Source organism: Leopardus geoffroyi, chromosome C3 (genome assembly GCF_018350155.1).
Source record: "Leopardus geoffroyi isolate Oge1 chromosome C3, O.geoffroyi_Oge1_pat1.0, whole genome shotgun sequence".
NCBI lineage: Eukaryota > Metazoa > Chordata > Mammalia > Carnivora > Felidae > Leopardus > Leopardus geoffroyi.
The window spans coordinates 149,235,475-149,261,318 of NC_059338.1; the positions used below are offsets into that span (position 1 = coordinate 149,235,475).

The 25,844-nt window shown below is 41.5% G+C and overlaps 1 protein-coding gene across 1 annotated transcript in view; it reads left to right on the forward strand.

Annotated features, from left to right (window-relative positions):
• PCMTD1 (protein-L-isoaspartate (D-aspartate) O-methyltransferase domain containing 1) overlaps positions 1-25,844 on the forward strand; it is a 69,436-nt gene that overhangs the window by 99 nt on the left and 43,493 nt on the right. The gene's annotated exons all lie outside the window — the stretch shown is intronic.

Consider the following 25,844-nt stretch of genomic DNA (forward strand, 5'->3'; position numbering starts at 1 on the left):
TGGCGGCGGGTCGGGGAGGTCGGGGGCTGGGGAGTCAAGGGAGGCCGGAGGTTTCGAAGGGGGCCGGGAGGTTGGGGGTCGGGGTCGGCAGGGTCGCAGGGGCCGGGAGTCGAGGGCGATCGAGGGAGTCTGGAGGGGTCGAAGGGTATGGGAGGTCCGGGCTGCTGGTCCTTGGGCTCTGACCCGGGCTCGGGGACCAGGACTGCCTGACGCTGCGGTCCCAAGACACCCACGGGCCCCTTCAAGGCCTTTTCAGTTCCACCCCGTGACTTTCTGTTGTTGTTTTGATTTGGAAGGAAGAGAATCCAGCCTACGTAGGCTCGGGGAAGCCTTGGGGGTTGAGGCTGGGAAGGGATTTACGAGGCTAGAGCAGGCGCTAACATTTTCTTACTTTCTGGGTTTTGTTTGTTCGAGCGTTTGCTACCGTTCAAGTGTGGTGCCCGTTTTTTAGGGCGTTTCGAACACTGACGTAGAGAGGAGCCCTGAGTAGAACCAGCGGGAGTAATCTTGCAAATGCAAGATTTTTTTTTTTAACTTCTAGTACTGTATTTTTGTAGGTCTTTTTTTTTTTTTTTTTTAACTGAGAAGTCATAACTATGTTTTGAAAATTACACATTAGAAGTATTTGGGAACGGAGGAGAAAGTACCGTTTTACCAGTGGCTATTTTCTCCCGGTTATTTTTTTAATTAACGAAATTACTACGTGCTCTTTAAGAAAAAAAGCAGCTACACAATGAAGACGTCTGCTCCCCACCCCCTACCCCCCATTTTCCCCTCTTACTACCCAGGGTAACCAGTCTACAAGTGTGGTGTTTAGCCATTCAGGATTTTTCTATGCATGTAAGTATATTTTAAGAAGAAAATTGGGATCATACATAGTATATATGCTTTTTATTGGCCAAGGGTGCTCACATTTAGTCCTCCATTTTATTACATACCTCATTCTTTGTAAAAGCTACAGAGCTATGTCGGTTTTTTAATGCTGAACGTTGTATCCAGTTTTTCTGTAATGTTTCAACTATTATTAAGTAGCTTTCAACAAGGGTTACAAGCTGTTATTTTGAAACAAATGTGGTAAAACTTCAAGATTGTCTAAGGCCACATGGGGATACTTACATATTAGGCAAGTTAAGTAATATGTTTACACAGAGCTTATGGTAGCTTACATGAAGCTTGGATGACTCCATAAAGCAGGTTTCTAAAGTAGTTTCTTTTTTGTTTTTTGGTACGTGCATTTTTCAAGGTAGATTTAAATTCCGTACGGTCAGTTGAGAACAAATTCAGTTCCTTAAACTTGAACCTGCTCATGTGAAGAAAAAGTAAAAGGTAGAAAGCCAGTGGCCTAGAAGTTTGCATTTCAAAACAGATTAAAAAAACAAAACCTCCCAGCAGCCAGGGACTAAATATTTTGATAGTCGACCCTAGGGAGTGAGCTGTAAGTGAAACGATGATACTACACTGTTTGCTATTAAATAAGACAGAAAGCTGGGAAATTGTCACATTTTGTATTTCTGTGTGCAGAAGTGCTGGAGGCCGTGTTGATCTAATCACTGGCATGTATTTATTAACAATGCACTGTGTGTTCATCCTCTTGCTGGCTTCCAGGGAAAACGTAGAACCGAATAAGATCATCGCAAAGAAGTCTGGTTCTAAAAGCATGCATATGTCCTGAAATCTTAGGCCCAAGTGTATACTTTTTGGGGGAGCTGTGGCTCAAAAGGAGCCAAAATACCTATGGCATTTTAGTTACAGTTGCTGGTAATAATATGCTTTTTCTTTTTTATTTCTAACAACATAGGTGGCATTCTCTCCAGTCTGAGGATTAATAAACAGGCTCTGATAGATTAACTTAACTGCTCAAGATCTCATCACCTTTTTAGTGGTGGTGGCTGCGTTAGATTCAGGATGAAGCCAAGAACCTGTGTTTTCTTCTCTGCCGTGTTGCCTTTCGTTAACGAACAGTGTCTTACAAAATTGTTGAGCTTAGAGTTTTTCCCTCTCTTTGCGCTTAGAGATGTTCCTTACAAAATAGAGACACGAGTATAATCATATGCATTCAAAAATAGCCTAAAAATATTATGAAACTCTGGTATCCTTTTAGATGAGGTTTCTGGTGCTGTGTTACTAAAATATACCTTGAGCTGGTGTCATTAAGAAGGTGAAGGATTGTGTTATGTTAGTCACTCTGATGCCATGCTAATTTTGGATATCATAGTAAATTGTAGTTATTGCAGGTGTCTTCTTAAAAACTTGGTTGGGTAACCTCATATAGGTTAACGTTTTTATGAATTATAAACTAAGATAAAAAGAGTACAAAGAAGGCCGTAAAAAATGATCTCACTTTTAGTATTTTGTAGTTTCTCAAAAGCTCATCATGACAATTTAATAAAGTGTAGGTCCTAATATTATGGTATATAGTACGTGTTTCAGTTTCCTCGCATATGTCACACAGTTGCATTTTAAAGAAACACGGCAGAAACTGAAGTTAATAAAGTATGATCAGTTGTAACATGTATTTGAGAAGAAACCCCCATGTGGGAAAACATTTGAGCTTTTATTTCTTGGTGATTGCTAAGGATTGTAACTGGATTCATATCTAAATGGCAGATCTGCTCTTGATTATCTCTTGGACAACTTAACACTGAATGCGAGTAGGTTTTATAGTTGTGGGATACAAAAATATGTCAGCACCAGAAAGATGTCTTTAGAGTATGTTAAGACCTATTGACTTTTCAGCTGTTGAAGGGTGGGGAATACAATGCTGCATGTGTGTATTTTCAAAAATTAATAGATCTTATTGCTGATGGAGAGAAACAGAAAGTTTATTTTGCAGTTTAGCCTGAAGTCTTTTTTTGGAGACACACATTCATGTGTCTCCGCCCGTCCCCCCCCCCCCCCCCCCCATCAAGAAACTATGTAGGTCCTATTAATGATAACAAGAGAAGCCTTAGGTAGGATCCAGAGTTTAGAATGTAGTTGGGTTTTAAAAACTGTTTAAATCAACTATTGTGGAATTTCATAGAGGATTGTTGTTCCCTCAATGTTCTGTTTCTGGGGAGAAACTAGTTGAGATGAAAGAGAAGCCAAAATAGAAGGGAAAAAACCTGGGAATTGGCTGTCTCAAGTAGACAGAGGGAGAGGGGTTTCCTGAAATAGTGGGTGATCAGTAGAGTCAAATGTGTGGATGGATGTCAAGGAAGATGAGGACTTAAAAGTTACACTTCTTTGAGCTTTGAGATACTGGAAAATTATCTAATGATAATTATACTGTGTTAGCTGTGTCTTGCTGGGGTTTGAGTTGGAATAACACTTTTCAGTCACTTGCAGGCTCTTAGAACCTGTAATAATCACATCATCATAAGTCAGTCTGTAATCTCAGTTCTACGAGCATCTGAAGAGCTGTGGAATGCACAGTGCTGGCAAGGCTTTGTCTTCTCTGTAACTTGCACAAGCCAGCATCTCAGACTTGTGCCTTCGTGTGGCCTTTGTGCATTTTCTCATCCCACTTCTCTGCAAGTGTTACTTTAGATTGAGTTCACAGCTCCGTTTTTAGAGTTGTCTTTTCTCTTTTCCAGTCGCACGCACACCCATGGTTTCCACTGTTCATTCCCTCCCCTGCTGAAGTCCCAGTGAGCACTGCCAGCCTCATTTTCTTTCCTAAGCTTCAGACCTGCCTTCTGTTCTTGATAAACTCTGTAAGTAACTCTCATTTTGTGATCTGGAACCAGGAGATTCAGAATTAAACCGCGTCTAACTTTACACATTGAATCTTCCCCTCATTTTCTTGTGTATTTTAATGGTCTTACCGCTTTCTTAGTCACGTAGGCTTAAAATCAAAGGTTACCTTTGATTCTTCATTCTCTCTTTTTCACACAAATTCTTTGTACTTCTATTGCGTTACGGTTCAGAAATCAGGTTCTCCTGCTGCTTTTCCATTTTCTCAGCAACGGAATCCTTTTAATCCCTTTGCCTCAACTGCCATTAATAGGAGACATCCCTAATCTCAGGTTTTGCCATTCATCGTGCATACTGCTGTCAAATTAATTGTCCTAAAGGCAATCCTGATCACGTTTTCCCCACCTGACAGAAGCAAACAAAACAAAACGCACTTCTTGAATGTTTCTTGTGCCAGCCTTTGTCCTTAATGCTTTGTTCTCATTTGGTCGTCCTAGTAGTTTTCTGTTGCAGATGCTACTTTCCTCCTCTACAGATGAAGAAATTTAGACCTCGCAAGCCTGGAAGGTTGCTAGTTGGTAGAAGAGGTGAAATTCGAATCCCGAACGTGTCTTCGGGCTGTTCCTCCCCAGAGTGGCTCCTGATCAACTCTAGAGTGAAGTTCTTGTTCCTCAGGTTTGCCTTTCAGGTCTCAGCGCTCTTTTTGGAATTTAACTCTTGTTTTATTCAAACTTGTGTTTGCATTCTTTCTGTAAGAGAAAGAATGTCAACTCTCTTGGTTTCTCACGCATTTCCACTTGGAATTTTCTCCCTCTACTATCTCTGCCTTCTGAAGTCCTTCAAGTAAAAAGGCTAGCAGATAACAGCTTATTTCCTCTTTTCTGTCTTCGGGGTGGTAAGGTCTCCCCTTACTCGCGTAGTTGCTTAACCTCTTGATAATCACTTACTCTTCTGAATTTGTCTTTGAGTAGTCTAACAGTCGTAACTGGATTATAAAATCCTGAAAGCAGAAACCGCGTCTTACTGTTGTATTTCCCAGGGGATGCTCAGGAAATACGTGTGGACGAATATGAAAATGATCACTAGTCATCTGCTCCTTTAATGGCATTTCAGTAGGGTTTGATTTTAGTTGCTAGATGACACAAACAGTAGTTTACTGGAGTTTTTAATTGTGTGTATATATATATATAACAAAACCAGATTTTCTTGTTATAGGCTGTCAAACCAGTTCTTTGTTTCCAGCTTGATTATGATAATCCTTATTGAGTATGACAATTGGTTATGATAATTGTGATAAGTTTATTCTTAAAAATGCTGTTTTGTTTTTCTGTATGCATATGTGAGTTCATTGTATATAAAAGTTCTTAAAATTAATGGTTTGACATTTGAATTCTTTTCTATGCTATTAGACAGATTTTCAAATGAACTGTAATATTCTCATAATTCTTTGGCCTCAGCTTCTTCTCTGCTTATATGGATATGAAAGGCAGAATAAAACTTTCCCTATACTGCAGTGTCATTTTCTTCCTTTTGGTGATACCGGGACTCTCCCCAGCTGTATGATTAGCTGAAATGTCCTCCACAAATTACACATAACTCTTTGCTTCCTAAAAAGCTCATGTGAAATTTCAGACTTATTTGAACCCATCAAGGTTAATGGTTACCATGCAGAATTTACAATTTTCTATTTCTCCGGTATCTGTCTTTGCGTCCCATATCGTGTTACAGTTTAGTAACTTATTAAGTAATTATTGCTTCATTAAATAATAACAAGGTGGGACATCTTGGTGATGGTGTTGGGGGAGACATTTGGGGTTTCTTTGGGGATGCTGAATGCATGATTATAAAGGAGTGAGGTTGATTCTCAAGCTAATCAATTTGCCAGTCTGCCTGCTGTCCACTTTCTAAAGTGTTCACAGCAACCACAAATGCTCTGGAAATAAAAGTTATAAGCAAGTTTAAAATAATTCATCAACTTTAAAATCAGGTAATATGGTCACGTGGTTCAAATTTCAAGTGTACGAAAAGTTTTGTAAGCTGGAAATGTCTCCTCCTCAGCCTTCTGCTTTCCCCACTGGGACGTAGCCATTCAACTCTGGCATGATGTAAAAGTAAGAGTTTACTTGTATGCAAGTGAATGTGAGTAAATACTCTTTCTCTTTACATAAAGATGAGGTACACTGCACGTGGGTTTTCACTGAATTTATCACTCATTCCATATCGTAGGTAAAAAGCTTCATTCTTTAAAAATATGTTTTGCAGCCTCAAAGTATTTGCCCTCTATAGTCCCATATACAGATTGTGTATGTAATAATTTAACTATAGTTTCTCTTGGTGGGCATTTAGATGGTTTTCAGTTGTTTACTGCTATACCCCTTGAAGCAACAATTCGAAGGAAGAGAAGGAAAAAGTAGTAAGCTTTTTCCCTGTAGGGGAAAATGAAGCTGGAAAGCTGAAGTGGATGTTTCATGGTGGGGAATGAAATGGCTGTCTTTTCTGCCCTGGATGACTAATGGCTAAGTGAATGGAGAGAAGGCAGAAAGGACCGTTCGTGCAAAAATGCTTGCTGGAATTCATCGTCGACTGTTGAATTGGTAGAGTAGGGACAGCAGTCCTGATGGGTAGTTCCCAGGACTAGTTGTGTGTCCTGGGCAAAGGTCAGCCCCGGATGTGTTTGGAAGTGCTGAGAAGTAATCCTCGATACCTAGAAACTGGTCTCTGGGACTGTGGCCTTTAACAATATACTTAAAATAGATCGGAAAGCCATTCAGGTGATGAACTAAATTCCCTGTGTATCATCTAGAAGGAAATCTCATGGCCTGCAATGCAGTCTATTTCATGTGGTCGTTAGGTTTTTTTCTTTATTGTATTATTATTGCGTGTTCCAAGATCAGGTTTGAACTACTAAAATGAATGAAATTAAAAGAAAATTTCCTTCTTCAGTGAGCCTCCCCCCTTCCACATCTATTCCTCTTAGGTTGCTTGGGCAATGGTTTTTTTTTTAATAGTGTGGTGTGAATCATTTCAGATTTATAAACGGAAAGGACACATTCATACATTTTAAGAATGTCAGTCAGAATCCTGTTGAATAACAAGTGGTAAGAATGATAAAAGTCACAATTGAGTGAAATAAGTGAATAAGGTGATGATGGGATACAAGGTAAACAGTGAATGCCCTTTGATTCTTTCAGACCGAGGGTGCTATAAACACAGAGCACTGTCCTGTGAAGTGTAGCGACTGCTTAGGTTCTGTGGCCGCTCTATCAGGTGACCCCTGACAGGTCGTGGTTTTTTTTTTTTAATGTTTATTTATTTCCAAAGGGGAGAGAGAGTGTGAGTGGAGGAGGGGCAGGGAGAGAGAGGCGCGCGCGTGCACGCACACACACACACACACACACACACACACACACACACACACTATCCGAAGCAGGCTCCAGGCTCTGAGCTGTCAGCACAGACCCGACGCGGGGCTTGAACTCACAAACTGAGATCATGACCTGAGCCGAAGTCGGATGCTCAACCGACTGAGCCACCCAGGCGCCCCCTGACAGGTCGTTTAAGTTGTGTAGCCTGTGACTTTTATTTTTTTAAAGTACTACCATATGGCTTACTGAGCAGGTATGTATTTTCTTTGTCATTTTGCAGTCATTCTGTCTTAAATGTGGGATTTGAGTGTTCTGATTGGCATTAAAAAATTAGGTTTTAGATGTTTGATAGATTGGTCTTTTCACAGTGGTCCTGCATATGGTTTAGGTTTTTAGAACAGTGGTTCATTTGCACTGACTTATTTCTGTACACCTGTGATTCTCTTTGGTCACCTAACATGCACTTTACTAATCATTGTAGAAATAATAAGTAAAAGATGGCTTGTTTTTGCTTTTTTCTCCATATAACAGCAGTAGGAATTCACTGTAGAAAACCCAGAAAATACAGATAAAGAAGCAAAGGATTGTCAGGAGTTTACCACCCTGGGATGGTATATCCTGTAGTTAATTCTGAGAGATTTCTGCGTTACTGAGAATACAAACTAGAAAAGCCCAGCTTTATAAATCATGCTACCACATGAGGCAGATAGATTGGGTGATGGAAGTGTGGAAAATGTGTTTTGAGTTTTCTCCCATCTGGATTCTTCACTGGGTAACCAAGGCTGTGGTAGGCCCTCCGCTTCGTCGATTTGTGCACGTGTCCTGCCCAACGCGAGGTTGGTCCTCTGTTGGTGATGGGAGAGCTACGCGCCTCACTCAGCTTTTGTTCTGCTTACGTGTCGTTATGTTTCAGTAGTCCGTCTTTGAAATACTGGAATCCTTTGAAGTACCTCTTAATGCTTAGAATGAGTACCTTTCAGTTGTCTGTAATCTTGTTACTCTCAGTCGTGTTAGACAAAAAACATTTTACTGATTTAAATAATGTCCATTATTTCATTTGATTCTTAAAACTGAGGAACGGGCACTGGTGAGGTTAACAGTGTTAAGGTAAAGGCCAGGAGCTCAGACCTTCATAAATGTTCGATTCTGTGTTTTTTTTCTCACTGTTCACCCCAAGTTTGTTTTAAAGTTCAGTGTCTACCTGCTTCCTTTTATATCCATCACTACTCTCTGTTGTGTAGAACATTATTAAAATCAAGTCCTGCTCCTGAATGTCTCCATATTTTTTGTCTAGTGTGTCTTTCCATTCGTTTTTAGTGAGACACAGAAAACATTTACCTGCAGGGAGTCTATTTTTAAAAGGATGCTGCCCCCTCTTGAGGTCAATCTGGAATCATACTACAGTAAAAAAATAAATTATTTATTTTTATTTTTAAAATTTTTAACGTTTATTTATTTTTGAGAGAGAGAGAAAGCGCCAGCAGGAGAGGGCAAGAAAGAGGGAGACAGGATCCGAAGCAGGCTCCACACAGTGAGCGCAGAGCCAGAAGCGGGGCTCGAACCCACAAACTGTGAGATCATGACCTGAGCTGAAATCAGGAGTTGGCCACCTAACCAACTGAGCCACCCAAGGCGACCCCCAAAGTTTTTTAAAATTAAGTATACGCCAACTTGGTGAACTTCTTGTTCTTTTTAAAATACTTACTTTGAGGGGCGCCTGGGTGGCTCAGTCGGTTGAGCGTCCGACTTCGGCTCAGGTCATGATCTCACAGCTTGTGAGTTTGAGCCCCATGTCAGGCTCTGTGCTGACAGCTCGGAGCCCTGGAGCCTGCTTCGGATTCTGTGCCTCCCTCTCTCTCTGCCCCAACCCACTCGCATTCTGTCTCTGTCTCTCTCAAAAATAAATAAACATTAAAAATTAAAATAAAATACTTACTTTGAGACACAGAGCATGTGCCTAAGAGAGAGAGTGGGGGAGGGGCACAGAGGGAGAGCGAAAATCCCAAGCAGGACCCACACCCAGCCCAGAGCCTGAACCTGGGCTCACAAACTGCAAGATCATGACCTGAGCCGAAATCAAGAGTTGGACTCTTAACTGACTGAGCCATCCAGGCGCCCAGTACTCCGTTAAAATATGACAGTTTTGAATCTGCTACAAATCTTGGCAGGTACCAACAGCTAAGAAAAGATGTATATGTTGTACAGGGTCTTACTCCTGCTGAACTGAATTTTTTTTTTTTTAAATTTTTTTTTCAACGTTTATTTATTTTTGGGACAGAGAGAGACAGAGCATGAACGGGGGAGGGGCAGAGAGAGAGGGAGACACAGAATCGGAAACAGGCTCCAGGCTCTGAGCCATCAGCCCAGAGCCCGACGCGGGGCTCGAACTCACGGACCACGAGATCGTGACCTGGCTGAAGTCGGACGCTTAACCGACTGCGCCACCCAGGCGCCCCTGAACTGAATTTTTGTAAGCGCTCAGTGAATCTGCATAGTAGCTCTCCATAATTCTAAAAGTAAGGTCAGGAATTAAGCAGTACTGTGCCCTAAGAGGTTTTTAAGCTTGAGCTTGTATTTAGGCACACTTTTTCCCAGTGGTGTAAGTATTAGAAACACTGCAAGTTTTTTGTAGTGCTGTGTTCAAAGGTTAGGATTAGGCATAGATTTTCTAAGAGAAAAATGATTACATGGCTTAATAATAACCAGACCACAGTTGATGGTTTTATTTTTTGCAGTTTTTCCAGTTGGTACTTCAAATTGAATTTTAGGGTCTCTATGAGGTTCTTTTACTAAAAATTAGTCTATGGTGTAGTTATTGTTGATTCAGTTGGAGGATTTGTGACCATGCATTAAGAGAAAATGAATTCCATGGGGCGCCTGGGTGGCTCGCCGGTTATAAGCATCTGGCTTTGGCTCAGGTCATGGTCTCGCGGTCCGTGGTGCATTCTAGCCCTACATCAGGCTCTGTGCTGACAGCTCATAGCCTGGAGCCCGCTTCAGATTCTGTGTCTCCCTCTGACCCTCTGCTGCTTGCGCTCTGTCTCTCTCTCTCTCTGTCTCTCTCTCAAAAATAAATGTTAAAAAAAAAAAAAGAGAAAATGAATTCCAAGTTCTGTCCAGGGATACGAGCATGTGTCTTTGCACTGATTATTCTTGCGATCTCTTATTTCCTTTCCTGTATCTCGGGGGGAAAATAGGATAGGTGACAGTGGACTTGGGTTACATATTACACATTTAAGTTGGGTTTGTTTGATTCCCTGTGGAGCAGTACTCTGCTGGAGATAGAGGGTAAATAAAATCTGAGGAGTGTATGTAGTAGACAAGTAATGTCCTCCCCCCCCCACCAAAGAGGTTCATGTTTTAATTTCTGGAATCTGAATATGTTACTTTCTATGACAAAGGGAAATTAAAGTTGCCAATCCCCTGACCTTTGAGTTAGGAAGACTATGCTGGATTTTCCTGATGGGCTTGGCATAACCACAAGGTTCCTGGTGGGAAGTGAGGACAGGAGGCGGAGGGAGAAGGACTCCGCCTGATGTTGCTGGCTTTTCAAGATTCAGCAAAGGGTCATGAGCCAGAGAAGTAGGTGGATATTAGACCCTCGAAATGCAAGAGAACAAACCCTATTAAAGCTTCCGGGAAGGGGGGGGCGCCTGGGTGGCGCAGTCGGTTAAGCGTCCGACTTCAGCCAGGTCACGATCTCGCGGTCCGTGAGTTCGAGCCCCGCGTCAGGCTCTGGGCTGATGGCTCAGGGCCTGGAGCCTGTTTCCGATTCTGTGTCTCCCTCTCTCTCTGCCCCTCCCCCGTTCATGCTCTGTCTCTCTCTGTCCCAAAAATAAATAAACGTTGAAAAAAAAAAAAAATTAAAGCTTCCGGGAAGGAATCCAGCTCTGCTGACACCATCATCTTAGCCCCGCGAGACCGGTGTCAGACTGTTGACCTCTAGAACTGTCATGTAGTGAAGTTGTGTGGATTTAAGTCACTGATGTTTGCGGTGGTGTGTTAGGGCAATGGTAGGAAAGTAAGGTAGGTACGTAGAGAGCATTTGCTGTCTTAGGGAAATGACTGCTAAGCAGTCCCTTCCCCCAAGAAAACACGAAGATGACCCTCATAAAACTGATAAAACTAGTGTTACTGGGATTTTGTTCTTTTGTGTGTCGTTTTTTGAGAGCTCTGAAGGGAGTGAGCGCTACAGGGAGGGGTGGAGGGAGAGGGAGAGAGAGAATCTTAAGCAGGCTCCACTCCCAGCACGGAGCTTCACTGGGGCTCTATTCGGTGAGGTCATGACCAGAGCAGAAATCAGGAGTTGGATGCTTGGCTGACTCAGCCCCCGGGCGCCCCAGTGCTAGTGGGTTTAAATGGTGGTGGCCTCGAGCCCCTGCCAAGTGGATTTCCTCTCATTTTTGCAGCTTCCTGGAGGCACCTCTGAATTTCTGGAGCTGCTTCTTTTCTTTAATGATAAAGTTGCTCTACTGGGCAAGTGGGTCAGAATGGTGTACAGGATGCTAGTGAAGTTGGGAGAACCACAGGCATGAAGACCAACTGGAAGTTAGTTTCAGTACTCTAGCTAACATTAATAAGGATGATGACAGAATAGCATTCTGACTAAAGAGGAGTATGAGTAATTGAAAAAATTGCTAGTTTGAGAGGTGAGGGACTAGAAGGTTTTGGGTTCACACACAATTTGGAGTGATGGCAGGAACCCCATCCCCTGTGAAATTAATCTGGAAACTTATTAGATGCACTGTGAAATTTGTGCTAAAGAGGAGGATTTTGAGTCAGCAGGGTAGCGGAAAGGAGAAATACGTACCTGCCCTAGAATCCCGGAGGCAGTTATGTTGGAGAAAGGCAGAAGCAAAATCAACAGCCATGACATTGTTTTTCTGGCAGACGAGAGTCTGGGGTCCTTGTCAGTTTGCTACGTGGAGTCTTTCCAGTTGGGAGGCAAGAGTCTTGTACTTGAAGAAGTTGTACATGTGCTTTGTTCTCAGTAGAAAGAAAAGACTATCCCTGCGCATTCACTGTAAATACGCAAATTTCTACCCTAGGCTTGCCAGCTATAAAACATGTTTGGAGAGATTAGAGTAAGGTGGTGGCATAAGACAGATTCTTACCAATTACTGTTTTCGAAAGTATTTTCGTTCCTCGAAAACACAAGTACGTCCCAACCCAGCACTCCTTAAAATAAAACAAATGCCCTATAGGAACGTAAGGCTGTCTTTCTGGCAATTACCTCTTCTTTGCTGGTCAGTGCGTTTTAGCACAGTAGCACAGTGTGCGTGGCTTATTTAGTGTCATTTACTGTTGATTTCTTCCAAAATTGTTTTCTGCTAAATGAGTGATACAACAAATCTGTTGAATTCTTTAGTGCCTGCTTATATCTTTAGTTTTCCCTCTACGGGTTTCCAACTCTGGGACTGTTTTATTCCAAGAAATATTTTTTGATGCTCTTTTCTTTCCTTTTGAAACGCCACTTACAAGAAGAAGTAACCTTTACCATTGCTTATCCCTGGCGTTTGTTTCAAGAATTTGGCTTTGCTGTTAACCTGCTCCTTTATTTCTCTGTGGGTTTCTATTTTTGGCTTACCTAACATGCATACATGAAATTGAATGAGTTTTTCAGTGGTTGATTTTGTCCTTTTCCAAGTGTGCTAATAATCATGGAAATCTATAGGGGGGAAATGGGCACCGGAAAGGTCACGTGCTGCATTTAACCAGCCCATGTTTAAGCTGACTCCCAGATGCAGCCACTAAGCCATCCTCCCATCTAAAATTTTGACCACGATGGATTTCCTGGGCAGGAGTGTAAGATGGCGGAATTGGCAGCTGCCCTCAGTGCTCTTAGTCACTTGGCTCTCTGACGTTCCTCTGGGATCAGGAGGGACAGCTCTTGCAGCACGGAAAAGCTGGTGACAGGTGTTTAACATTTTGTCGTGAAACTAAAACTCAGAGAGTTGGAAGTTAAAAAAACAACCAAGAATGTTTGCGGGAGATAGCAATTTAAGTCACACGCAAGGGACCGTGGATGTCTGGCTGCAAAGTTTCAGGCTGTTGTATTGTCGGTTCATTTTATTGCCTGTCTGCTTGTTCTCCGTCGCCTCACTGACCTGACTGTAGTCTCCATGGTTGTCAGCATTGTATCAGTCTAGTCCAAACAGGCCGGAGGAACCACACAGGGTGATACAAACAGGGAAAGTTCAGTGTAGAGAAGTGTAGAGAAACATTAACAGAATTGACTGGTCAGCAGAAAGAGAGCTCTAAAGAATATGGAAATCGAAGGATTCGCCTCTGCCCCTAAGGGCCATATTGAAGCACCCAAGGAAGAGGCCCACCCAGGGCTGAGATCCAGACTTCGTTGAGAGAGCGTGTGGCTCATTGGGTGGCACAGAAGTTGCTCTGGTGCCTCCTTAATGGATTTTATAGAAATCTGCTTTGCGGGTACCAGGGAAGATGTTCACAGAGAGGTGTTTTCCCAGAGGCTGCCTTCGACCAACCACCCAGGGGAGGGCGCTGGGGGAAGCCACTGGCTGTTAACCCGCAAGCACCGCAGAAGCCTGCCGAACAGCGCACCGGACCTAGAAGCAAAGCCCTTTTTTCGTGCAGAGTCCGGCACCATCCACTCGTGCTCCGGCCAGACATTACCCGTCAGTAGGAATTGATGCAGGAAATAGAATTTTTTTTCTATTTTCAATTGAATGAACTTGACATATGACACTGTATAAATTTAATATGTGTGATGGGTCACTGTGATACATTCATATCTTATGGTTGCCTTTGTAGCAATATTTTTCTTTTAATGTGTTTGGTTTTTTTTTTTTTTTTTTTTTTTTTTTTTTGAGAGATAGAGCATGAGCAGGGGAGGGGCAAAGAGAGAGGGAGACACAGGATCTGAAGCAGGCTCCAGGCTCTGAGCTGTCAGCACAGAGCCCGACGCAGGGCTCAAACCCACCAGCTGTGAGATCATGACCTGATCCAAAGTTGGCGCTCAAGCAACTGAGCCACCCAGGCAACCTGCCTCTGTAGCTTATATTTATCACATGACATAATTACAGTTCAGTATTGTCTGTATTCATTACGCTGTGCATTAGATCTCTGTAACTTATTAACTGCTCGTTGCATGTTTGTACTCTCAAACCCCATCAGTTTTACCCCCTGGTAACCATGATTTTACCCTCTGGAAGTAGAATATTCTTTTTTTTAATTTTTTTAAGTAGGCTTCATGTCCACTGTGGAGCCCAGTGTGGGGCTTGAACTCACAACCCTGCGATCAAGACCTGAGCTGAGATCAAGAGTCAGATACTTAAGGGACTGAGCCACCCAGGCGCCCCAGAAAATTTTTGATTTGTACTTCATCTCTCTCTGGTGGAATCAGGGCAATTAACTGCTGCTGCTCTTAAAACCTCTCTCCATTGCTTTTCCTCCCTGTGCCATTCTAAACCTTTCTCCCAGCTGAAATGATGGCAGACACCTTTTGACATAAAGGCCAGCTCCTATTTTTATATTTTGTTCCCAGTCAGCTGGTTTGCCTGTTTCTCGTTTGCCTGTATTCTCTCACATTTAAATCTCAAAAAGCAGTCGTAGTCCCTGGACCAAATATTTGAGCACTGCTTCTCTCTTTTTACTACCCTGACTCAAAAATTAGCTCTGTCTACACCTTAAGGAAGGACTCTACGCTTCTTCCCTGGCTTACTTTAACACTATGGGGGGTTTTGTTGTTTTAAAACCAGATAAAGGCTTGTTACTTCAGAAAAGGCGTCACTTTTTGAGCTTTTGTTGTATGATGTCCTGGAAAGAAACTTGGAGCCTTGAGTTCTGTCACAGTGGCCTTGAGCAAGTAGTTTTGTCCCGTGCGTGACTGGGTGAACTTGATACTTTGAGGAGTTTTCTTCCTTACAGTTTATTTTCCTTGACTTGCTTTTCACGGATATCAAAGTGCCGTATCTTATCTGGGTTTATATGCACAGAAAACTGTATGAATTATGCCTCTGCTGTCATGGATTACAGACTTTAAAAACTTTAAATTCTAGAATGAGATTTCAGGTGTCAGCAATACATAGGTATCCCCCATTTTATGAAAGTCCACACTGTACCACTTGGCTTTTACAAAAGACCTGCATTAGTAGCTGTTTTCACCAACTGAAGGAAATTGGAAGAGAATTTTCACTTTTATGAAAAGAGCCATTACCTTACTAATGTAGGTCTTTCTTAAAGCAAAGTGGCCTTGGAAAGACTTCGGGAGTGGGGAGAATACCTTTGCCTCAGGCCCCTTTGGGTTGAGAAAGTTTTCTCAGGGACACTCTGGGATAGCCCAGGAAACCTGTAGTTTGTTTTTGACTCATTTTATTCTCCTTTTATTGTGACTGCCACAGTACCTCGCTGTAAGGGAGATGCCCAAAAGGTCTTGTAAAAGTGAATGATTTAGAAAATGTGGTACCCATGCCCCGGTTGCTTTCAGGTTGCCTTTCTGAACACATTTTAATTACCAACCTTTGTGTAACTCTTTGTACTTACAGTATTTGCAAAACCAAAGTATTCCTTCTTTTATGAAATTTAATGTGGTTTCACATTGCATTAATAATTCAGAAGAACATTTGTTGAAGTCCCCTGCCCGCGCCCTCCTCCCCCTCTGTGTTTTTGTCTCTTTGTGTCTATTTTTTCCTAGTGAGAGTAATCTCACTTCCCATCCTGAGGGCATTAAAGTGTCCTCAACTCTTTCCACCTTTATTAAGGACTCTGGAATCTCTACTGTGGTATCTGTGCTCCCAGGTTAATGTAGTATCATTACATTGTTGAAGATTATTTGTATGTTTACAATATTGTTTTTTACATTTTTTTAATGTTTATTTTTTTGAGAGAGAGAGAGAGAGTGGATGGGGAAGGTGCAGAGAGAGAGAGAGAGAGAGAGAGAGAGGGAGACACAGAATCCGAAGCAGGCTCCAGGCTCTGAGCTGTCAGCATTGAGCCCAATGCCAGGCTCGAACTCGTGAATCTTAAGGTCGTGACCTGAGCCGAAGGCAGCTGCTTAACTGACTGAGCCACCCAGGTGCCCCTGTTTACAATAATTTTTTACATATCTTTGGTAGCACACATTTGTCTGTTTCTGGCTATTACATTCCTTGTTAACTTGCTTTCATTTTGAACTTCTGAAACATTCATTTTGCCTTTTTTTTTTTTTTTTTTTTTTTTTGTAACTGTAGTACCGCCAACTAAATTTTAAGCTCTGTAAGCTTTTTCTCTTCTGCGACGAAGTATGCCCCAAGGCAGACCAGAGTAATAGTGCAGTGGAGGGTATAACTTGTCTGGCACTCAGACATCTCTGCTCTTCTTCCCATATCTTTTTACTGGGAAACTAAACAAAATTGATCACTGGGGGTGGTCTTGAATTATCTTCTTTGTTGTAAGGTGCGTCAGTCTCAAAGGCAGAAACAGCCTGAGAGGTCTGTGTAACTCAACTATTGGTCTCACCCTTCCATTTTCATTAAATGACTATCATGCCGAAGTTACTTTATTCGTTCATTTAGTCTCTTTCGTCATTTACTGTTTGCTTCCACGATAGCCTCTCTGGTAAGTGATCGAAATTGGTGAGTAGCCTGTGGAGCTTTCTCTTGAAGAAAAACAGTCCTTCAGTCAAGTGGGTGAGAAATGAAATAACTTTGTGGAGCAGTGTTTCAGGTATAGTCACGGGTGTTTGAGAGCACTGAAGAAATGCACTGTTGTGGCCCCAGTGTTTGTGTCCCTGAAAAATTTTAATGTCGAAGCCCTAACCCCGAGAGTAGGTGTATTTGGAAATGAGGCCTCTGAGGAAGTAATTAAGGTGAGTACAAAAGGGTGAGGCTCTGATCCTGTAGGAATAGCGTCTTTATAGGAGGAGATGTCGGTGTTGGTTCTCTGACCACACAGCAGGGAAAGAAAGGCCATGTAAGAGAGTTCTCACCAGAAGCTGACCATGCTGACACCCTGATCTTGGATTTCTAGCTTATAGAACTGTAAGATAATTTCTGTTGTTTAATACCAGCCTGTGGTATTTTGTTATGGTAGCCTTAGCTGACTGATAGGCCCCTGAGTGTTCTGGAGGTGGGCTTAGAGGAGATTTCTAGGAGGAGGGGTTCCTTCTCGATTGAGAGATCATTGTAAAGCACTTGGTTGAGTGCTAGGCATCTAATAAATGTAGCACTTATTTAGTAAGGTACTTAAATTCCAATAATGGACAAAATCAGGCCTATGGAATTTCAGAACAAAGGCTGAACACTCTGCTTGTGGATGTGTGTACAGATGCAGGTATATTTGTAATAATACTGTTGTCCGGTGGCGTGGGGTTCAGGTGACAGTCTGGGAAAGTTGAGGCTTTTGTCTCATGACCTTGTTTGTGGGAGACAGACAAGTATCACCTTTGTTAGGGAGATTCATCTTGAGGGGACGGTGGCAGTGGTAGGGAGGATGGGAGCCACTGAGACCAGAGGTATTGCTAGGTGCTATTGAAAATCCAGTTGAGATAGAAGAACGGAAATCTTCAGTGGTACCAATCCAAGTGGTGGATTTTTTTTTTCTTCTGTAACACTCCACGGTATAGAACAGTCCACAGAAGGGAGATACTGGATTGATGCAAAGTCAGGCGTTTAAGAGGAGTGAGGCAGAAAGTTAGAACGAGGGGTTGAAATAATGGAAAGTAATGGAGCGAAGCCATGTTTATCGGACATGTTTGGTTTGGGAAGAAAGTGATATTGATAGGTGTCAGCAGATTATGGTGCATGGCCCAAACCTGGCCCACTGCCTGTTTGTGAATAGCCTGCAAACTAAGAATGGTGTTCACATTTTTAAAAAGTTGGAAAAAAATTTTAAGACTAAGTGAGAATTATATAAGTGATATATAAGTGTATCTATAAATATGTGTTATAATTTAAGTTGCAGTGTTCATAAATAAAATTCGGAACACAGCCATACTTTGATTTACGTGTCGTTTGTGGCTGCTTTTGCTCTTACAGGCACAGAGTTCAGTAGTTGTTAACAGAAACTAAGGCCTGCAGGTCCTCAGGTATTTACTGAGGTCCTCAGGTCTTTTGATGGATGATCTTTGCTGTAGCACCAGTGACAATGAGTGTGGTGGTAGAAAAAGAATGGGCAAACTAGATGTCAGATGTGGTTTTGGAATAAAGTAAGGATCCGGGGGTTGGATAGCGGGCGGGAGTAGGTCCTTGGAGTTGAACTTTGGGGCTCGAGTAGTTGTTGAAGACGCTCAGTTACTTGTGAGAGCCGGAGCGCGGAGACCGCAGCAGAGATTCCAGGGCTCCTGCTACCGATGGAAGAGTGGACACTCGAGTGTCTTCCGGTGGGAGTGGGGGAATGGGAGATTGCTGTCAATAGATGGGAAGACGTAGTAGAGAAAAATGCAAAACACGTTTTCCTCCACCTTTTGCAACCAGAGTTCGGGTTTATTTTGAATCACTGTTTATCTTTTAGGCATTCATAAACAAAGGGAAAGTATGTATGTGTGTTTTCTGTAGCTTTCTGTTTTATACGTGTGTGTGTATAGTTGTCCAAGTCAAGTTAACGAGCTCATACTGATGATTCCTTCACTTCTGTCCAGCATCGCAAGGTATATTCACAGCGTCTTTCTCCAGTCATTCCATGCTTTGGTTTCCCTCAGAAACATCGTCCAGCTATTGAGATCTTGGTGAAACTTGACACCTAAAATCCAAAGTATTTTATAGATATTACATATAGATTTTTATGCATTTGATAAATGTTTCTTGAAATGGGACCATGGTCTTTTGTGAGGGGTGAAGTAAGCCTGTGTTAATAGAAACCGGTAACGGATGGAGTACTTGCTATGTGACAGGGACTGTTGTAGGCAGTTTACATACATTATCTCAGATACTTCTCATGCTAATCCTGTGAGCTAATTGTTGTTACCAATATTGTTTTTATCATGTAGCAGCTAAGGCCTTGAGAGGTGAATGATGTTCCTGAGATCACGTAGCTAGAAGTTATAGAATTAGGGTTCCAGTCTAGAACCTACACTGTGTTATATGATCTTTAAGTATAATTTTTATTTATGTTGACAACACATTCTGTTAGAATATCACTTGTAATGAAGCTACGACTTGATATGAAATTATTATAATTTGATACATTAATATTCATTCTACAAATCTTTTTAAGGGTAGCAAATGAGTAAAATTGTTACATTCCTATTGCTATAAATCCTGTTGAATTCAGACCAAAATTTTACATTGCGTTAATGTTCTAACTCACCACTATAACCCGTGTGGATTCAGTCTAGATATACTTAATACATTGTTTTCTGTAGTAGTTTCATTTCGGGCATTTTTTTTTCCTTACAATCTCCAACAAATTGTCATAAAGTCAGGTTTCAGTAATATTGCTTGCTATCAGTAATTAAATACTGAACTTAAGGAAATTTTCTGAATTTTTAAAAAAGAAGCATTCTGCTCACTTAATTTTAAGAAATCTTGGCATGCCTAGGTGGATCTGTCGGTGAAGCGTCCGACTGCTGATTTCGGCTCAGGTCATGATCTCACCTGAGTTCAAGCCCTGACAGTGCAGAGCCTGCTAGGAATTCTCTCTCTGGTGGCCCTCCCCATCAAAATAAATAAACTTAAAAAAAAAAAAATCTAAACAAAGGAGTAAATTCGGCCTTTTTGGCTTTATACTAATGTTTGAATAGATTTTCTCTTATCTAAGATTAGTATATAATGACTTGCAAAAACTTGGGTTTCTGACTTGTGTGATTTTTTTTTTTTCTAAGTTAAAAAAATTTTTTTCTAATGTTTGTTTGTGAGAGAGAGAGACAGAACATGAGTGGGAGAGGGGCAGAGAGAGAGGGAGACACAGAATCCGAAGCAGGCTCCAGGCTCTGAGCTGCCAGCACAGGGCCCAACGTGGGGCTGGAACTCACGATCCGGGAGATCATGACCTGAGCCGAAGTAGGATGCTTAACCCGCTGAGCCACCCAGGTGCCCCAATGACTTGTGTGATCTTGGACAAGGCAGCTGCTGGGGCTCAGTTCTTTATCCATGAAATGAAGCGAGCTTTCTGTAACTCTTACCTTATAAGAAAGCTCTCTAATTTGACTTTAGCTTCTGGAGTTTGGTCTCTTAGTCCTGCATACCTGCCATAGTTCCTGAGGCGTAAGTAGGCGCCCAGTTTTGTTAATTGAATGAGGAAATCACCAAATGGAAGTCTTTTGTGCAAAACTTAGGATATCGAAATGGAAGGCAGTACTAGTAGCTTTGAGTAATTTTTTATGGAGAGCAAGAGCATTTAGTATTTTAAAGTGTACTATTAATAAACATTCTCAGTTATGAGTACGCAGTTTGCTGTTTACAGTTCGAAGCCCAATCTAATTAGTATGAAATAATTCCCTACATTGTTAAAAGCTTTCAGTTGTGTCAGTTTATTGTGGCCAAATTGAAAGTAATTTTTAAACATTTTTTTTTAATGAAAATACACTAACCATTTAAGAGACTAATTTCCATGAAAAGAGATCGTCTACTGAACTGAAGCCATTCTCTGACTTTCTGTCCTCAGTGTGCCTGTGTCCTGCTCAACTTGCTGGACCAGTGGTGAAGAAGTTGTTTAAGTGAAGCCTGGCGGGAGGTACTGAGCTATAGTTTAATAAGCTTTCACAAGCGTTTTGGTGGTTCAGTTTGGACAGTTTTCTCCAAATGAGTTCTGTTGGTACAAGATTAATCATTTAAGGTGACCACTTCCTTTAGAGCTTGTAGCATTGTGGTGATGATCTTATGATTACAGTTTGAGAACTTCCTTAACTTTCTCTGGGTCATGAGTAAAAACAGGGATGGAGTTATTTGTCCCAATAAATGAAATGAAGGTATAGTATCAAATGTGGTGTGTGTGTGTGTGTGTGTGTGTGTATTTGCCAAAGGGTCTCAGACCTACATTTGCTGTTTTATTTCTGATAACGTGAATATTAGTGGTAATGCATGACATTAGGTCTATGAATAAGACTGAAATATGTCTTATATGGAAAATCTAGAACAAATTGTTCTCAATCGGTTTTCTTCACATGGGTAGTGCAGGTAATACCACCTGTCCTGTGTAAATATCCTGGAGTAGTTAATGAAATTGTATGAGTTGGTATAGAAGCGCTGCAAATTAAAATGATGTATAACGAGGTATTTTGTTCTATGTAGCTTTCACTGCCTGTCCATAGATAAAATGGTCATGGTGGACTCTGGAAAGATACCATTTTATAAGGCCAAAAAACTTTATAGTTAACCTGTTTACATTTTTTATTTTTGTGTAGCAAATATGCTTAGACAGTTTTAGAGTTGTTACAGGTGCCATCGAGAAAATTTGATTTAGTGGCAGTATCTTCCAGGTGAAAAAACTAAAGCCAGGAACGATAACAATTTGCTCAAAATTGTATGGTGTGACAAGGCCAGTCTTTGCATTCCACAGTATGATATGCAGGAAGAATATCTCTGGTGTGAGTTCATGTTTTGGTTTTCGATGGGAACAGATGCCGATCATCTGAACTCCCAAATTGTGGAATTTTGCTTTGGGGATATTCTTTTATTTTTATTTGAATATTGTTCTTTGTGAACCCAAAATGTTTCAAATAAAAGAAGCCCAACTTTAAAAGCCTGACCGGAGAATAGTTGACAATGTATATGCTTTTCTCTCCTGCTTCCCTATTGATCTCATGACGTCCTAAGAGCATCGTTCAGCAGACCACAAAGCCCAGTGTCGGTTCAGTATTCTGCTTCAGACTTTCCCTGAGCTACAGGAGGTAAACAACTCTTCTGTTTGAAAAGTTTTTCTGGGCCGTAGCTTCTGTGAGGAATTTTTTTTTTTAAGTGTTAAGGTTGGTTAGTACAACACTTAATGTTTCTTGAAAAATTGAAGATGTTAAGCAGTAATCCTAAACTTTGAGGCAGTAATTCTCTGAGGATTTTGGTAGTTCAGAGATACGTGGGACTGCATATCGAGGGCATTTGGAGTAGACTTGTGTGGTGTTTAGGGATACACATGTCTCATGGTGTACTCATAGAGGTTTTAAGAGGTCATATTCAGATCTTAGAGTGAAAGGAGCAGAGGAGACTTTGGAGGTACATGAAATCCTGTAATTTTGAAAATGATAAGATTTCAGCTTGAGTTGTCTCATCTTGTCCTTTAAAAATGTTTTATATTCCTCTCTCACCTTATATCCCATACCTTGAACTCACGTAAAGCCGCCTCCTACTGTTTTTTCCAGTCTTGTTTGAGTTTGCGCTGGTCTTCACTGCCCCCAGCAAAGGAGAATAGGAAAGTTAAAAGAATGAGGGGGGAGGTAGAGGGAAGAAAAAGGCATAGGAAGCAAGACTGGAATAGAATTGAGAATATAACTGAAAAGTCTACGTCTGTGAATATAGGCACCTTGCAACTTGATAAATATCAAAATATAGAACCTGGTTGCTTCTAAACAGAACTTTATTTTGTTACTTGAGACTATGTGTAGTAGTGAATTGAAGGGTTGGGGAGGAGACGACAATCTTGAATTATCTTGAGAGAGTGGCTTATCAGCCGTCTGATCAGATGAAGATTCCAGAGTTCAAGAGACCTTAAAGGAAAAATACACTTTCACTTTGCTGTAGTTGTTAGGTATGTTCAAATTTGAAAGTATTTCCTGAAGTAAAAAGCTCGAAGTTGCTCTTACAGTGTATTATGTTTGTTATTTATTAAATGCTTGCTAACACCTTTACAACTGTGATGAATATTTTAAATATTTATTTTATCTTCGTTTTATTTGGTCTTTGTTATTGAGTTTACAATTTGGATAGAAAAGATGTGTTGAACAAAAGAAAGCTATATGAGACAGCTACTTTTTGCTGATTTATGGAACAAATGCTCCATTAGAGAAAATTAGCACAGGTGGAAGTTAGCTAGTAAGTTACCAAAGAGAGTCTCGGTACCTGCCTGCTTCCTGAGCCCATGTAAGTGAGCACAGAGGGCAGCTGGTCCTGATGTGGGCCTCGTGGCCTAGTTTATGGCCCAGAGCATAACAGAAGTCACTGCATTGGTTTTTGTTTTTTTGTGGTTTTGGTTTTTTTTGTTTTTACATTAACCCCTCTCAATCAGTTTACATGCGAAGGGCTGTATTATTCCTTTCCCTTCTGTATACACTGTAACTTGGCTTTTCTTTAGGATTTACATTTTCACCCTGTACTTCTGTCTTCAGAAGGTCACTAAGTGATAACGTCACTAGATTTCAAAACTGACACTTACTTTTTTGTTTCCCCTTTTCGGTCCTTTGTGTTTAAAAATGAACGTTTTGAATGTGTCTTTTTTGTCCTAGATGTGAAAGAAAGTGAATTATTTATTGGACATGTGTACGTTAGAAGTCTTATGCGTAGTGCACTCTTTACAAATTTATGATGCAGTTAATATTTTTCCCATTTTATAGACAAGGGCAACTGAAGATCACAGGTTAGACTTTTGCCTGAGGCTGCATAGTCAGTACATGACATCAGATGCTTTATTTCCACTATCCCATTCTTCTTTTGGAACCCAGAGTACTAGAGGGGAGGAAAAAGGAAATTGGAGAGAGGGAGGGAGATCTGAATCTTCTTAGCTAAGGGGATGAAAAGTTTACTTTTGAATTATGAGCCAGGAGCCTCTTTGCAAATTGTTCTGTTTCAGAAGGGTTTTATGGCTGGCCAAACTGGATTTGAGTTGTGGTTCAGCTACTCATAAGCTCTGAGCTTTGGTCTCCTCATTATAAAATGAAGTTAGCACTTCCTCATAGAGTTTGGGTGAAGAAATAGAGCCCAGAGCCGGTATGTAATAGAGACATAGGAAATTGCTTGTGTATATTATCACTAATAAAAAAAAAAATTAAGATATGTATTTATCATTGGATATAGACTTACCTGGATGTTCTCCCGGTAGCTTTGGGCGCATGAATAGTGAATCTTTAATGTTGGAGGAAAATATTTTCCTTCTGCTCTTCTAGGTTCTTTGGCTTCTCTGATAATCAAATTAATATAAGACAGATTGATGGGAGAAAATTTGAATTGTATGGGAGCCCCACAAAGACAGACCCAAGGAGAAGCTGGGCAGTTGAGGTTTACATGCCATCCATCCGTCGAGAGCCACGAAGTGGGATAGGGGTCTGGGAGGTCATAGGGAGGTTCACGGGATGGTAAGAGCAGATATTTGTCCTACTCTGCAGATGGGTCAAGAAAAAAAAAAATGGCCTTGGTAATAGCTTTCCTTCTGGGCCCACCTCCTTAGCTAAACTCCTTTAGGTGGTTTAAAGAGAGGTAACAGTTTTGCTTTAGGCTGCTGGGTCTTGATTGCCTTCAGCTCAAAATGGTCCACATGCCAAAGTGGTACATCTCAGGGAGACTTGTTCTGAACCCCTTCATTAGTCTGTTCTTCCCTTTTCTTTCTTTCTTTTGTTGTTCTGTATTTATATCTCATCAGATCTGTTTGCCATCACTGAGAACCCCCCCCCCCCCCGTGTCTTTGCACACTCAAAACAGGCTTCGTGCATGGCTCCTCTGATCTTTGAGGCGTGAGGAAGAACGACGCTCTGCTCATGCCCTCAAATAGCGTGTTGTCCTTTGGATGACTAATCTTCTTTCCCCCAAAGCGGGTGAGCCCTGTCCTCACCTTTGCAGAGAACGGAGCAGCGAGCAGCACCTGGCTGCCTGCCCCTGGTCGCTAGGAGGGAGAGAGCGTGAGTCAGCGTTCACTGTTCCCCAGCGCTGCGACATCTGTCCGCCATCTGTTTGCCGCCCGCCTCCTTTGACTTGTTTTTAACCTTCCGTAAAACATCCCTAAGGGGCCTGAAAGACACCGTAATATTGAACGGGGCCTTCTGTAGATCTTCCCCTAAACCAAATACCTTGAAACCACATCCCTTATTTTGAAAGACTGGCAAGCAACTTTTGGGAACACCTTACAAATCATCTCAGGTGAGCTCGTGTGAATGTACGCACCCTGTTGTATTCCCCCGATCCCCAGCACGCGTACTAGAAAGAAAGTGCCAAGGAGCGAAATTGTGTTCCGTGAGTTGATATGATGACTTCGTTCTCAAAAGATCTAACTGCAGAAGCTGTCCAGTCTTCTTTTCTGGCGTTTCTCTATTCTGCCATGGCCTTTTCTTTTTCTTCGATTCCTTAGTTTGCTTTTATTGTTTAATGCAGGACTTGAACATTCCCATTTCTTTCTTTTCCATGTTTGGAGAGAATGGCAGGAGTGGGGCACCAAAAAAATGTGATCAAAGTCACAGAGGCGCCCAGGCATGGACAGACATTCCTGCACAACTAGAACTCAGCTGTCCTCAAATGCGGGTTTGATGCCAAAATGGCAGGGAAATTAGAGCTCTGGGGAACCTTAGGAATCCTAGAATTTAGCCTCTTCATTTCACAGGTGAGGAAATGATGTTTTGGAGAGCTGCCCAGAGCCATACAGCAAAGTTTATCAGTGGGACCAAGGCTAGACCTTAGTCTCTTGGCTTGCATTTGGCACTTTTCCATGATTGAGGTGGAATTATCTCAGAATCAACAAACGACAAACACTTCTGTGACTTAATGCTGCGATGGTTTTTTAATAGTGTTTGCTTTACTCATAAAAAATGAAGTGTATTTCAAGTTAGGGAATTATTATTGAATTATCACAATATTCATTACAGATTTTAACTTACTAACTCTTCACATACACAGTAAGTGTAATCCAAAATTCACTGCCCAGCAGTCAGGGAGGGGACTGATTCTATTTTGGTGCCTCCATGCGGTGGGATAGCACACCTGGATTTTGGAAGAATTTTTGATGACG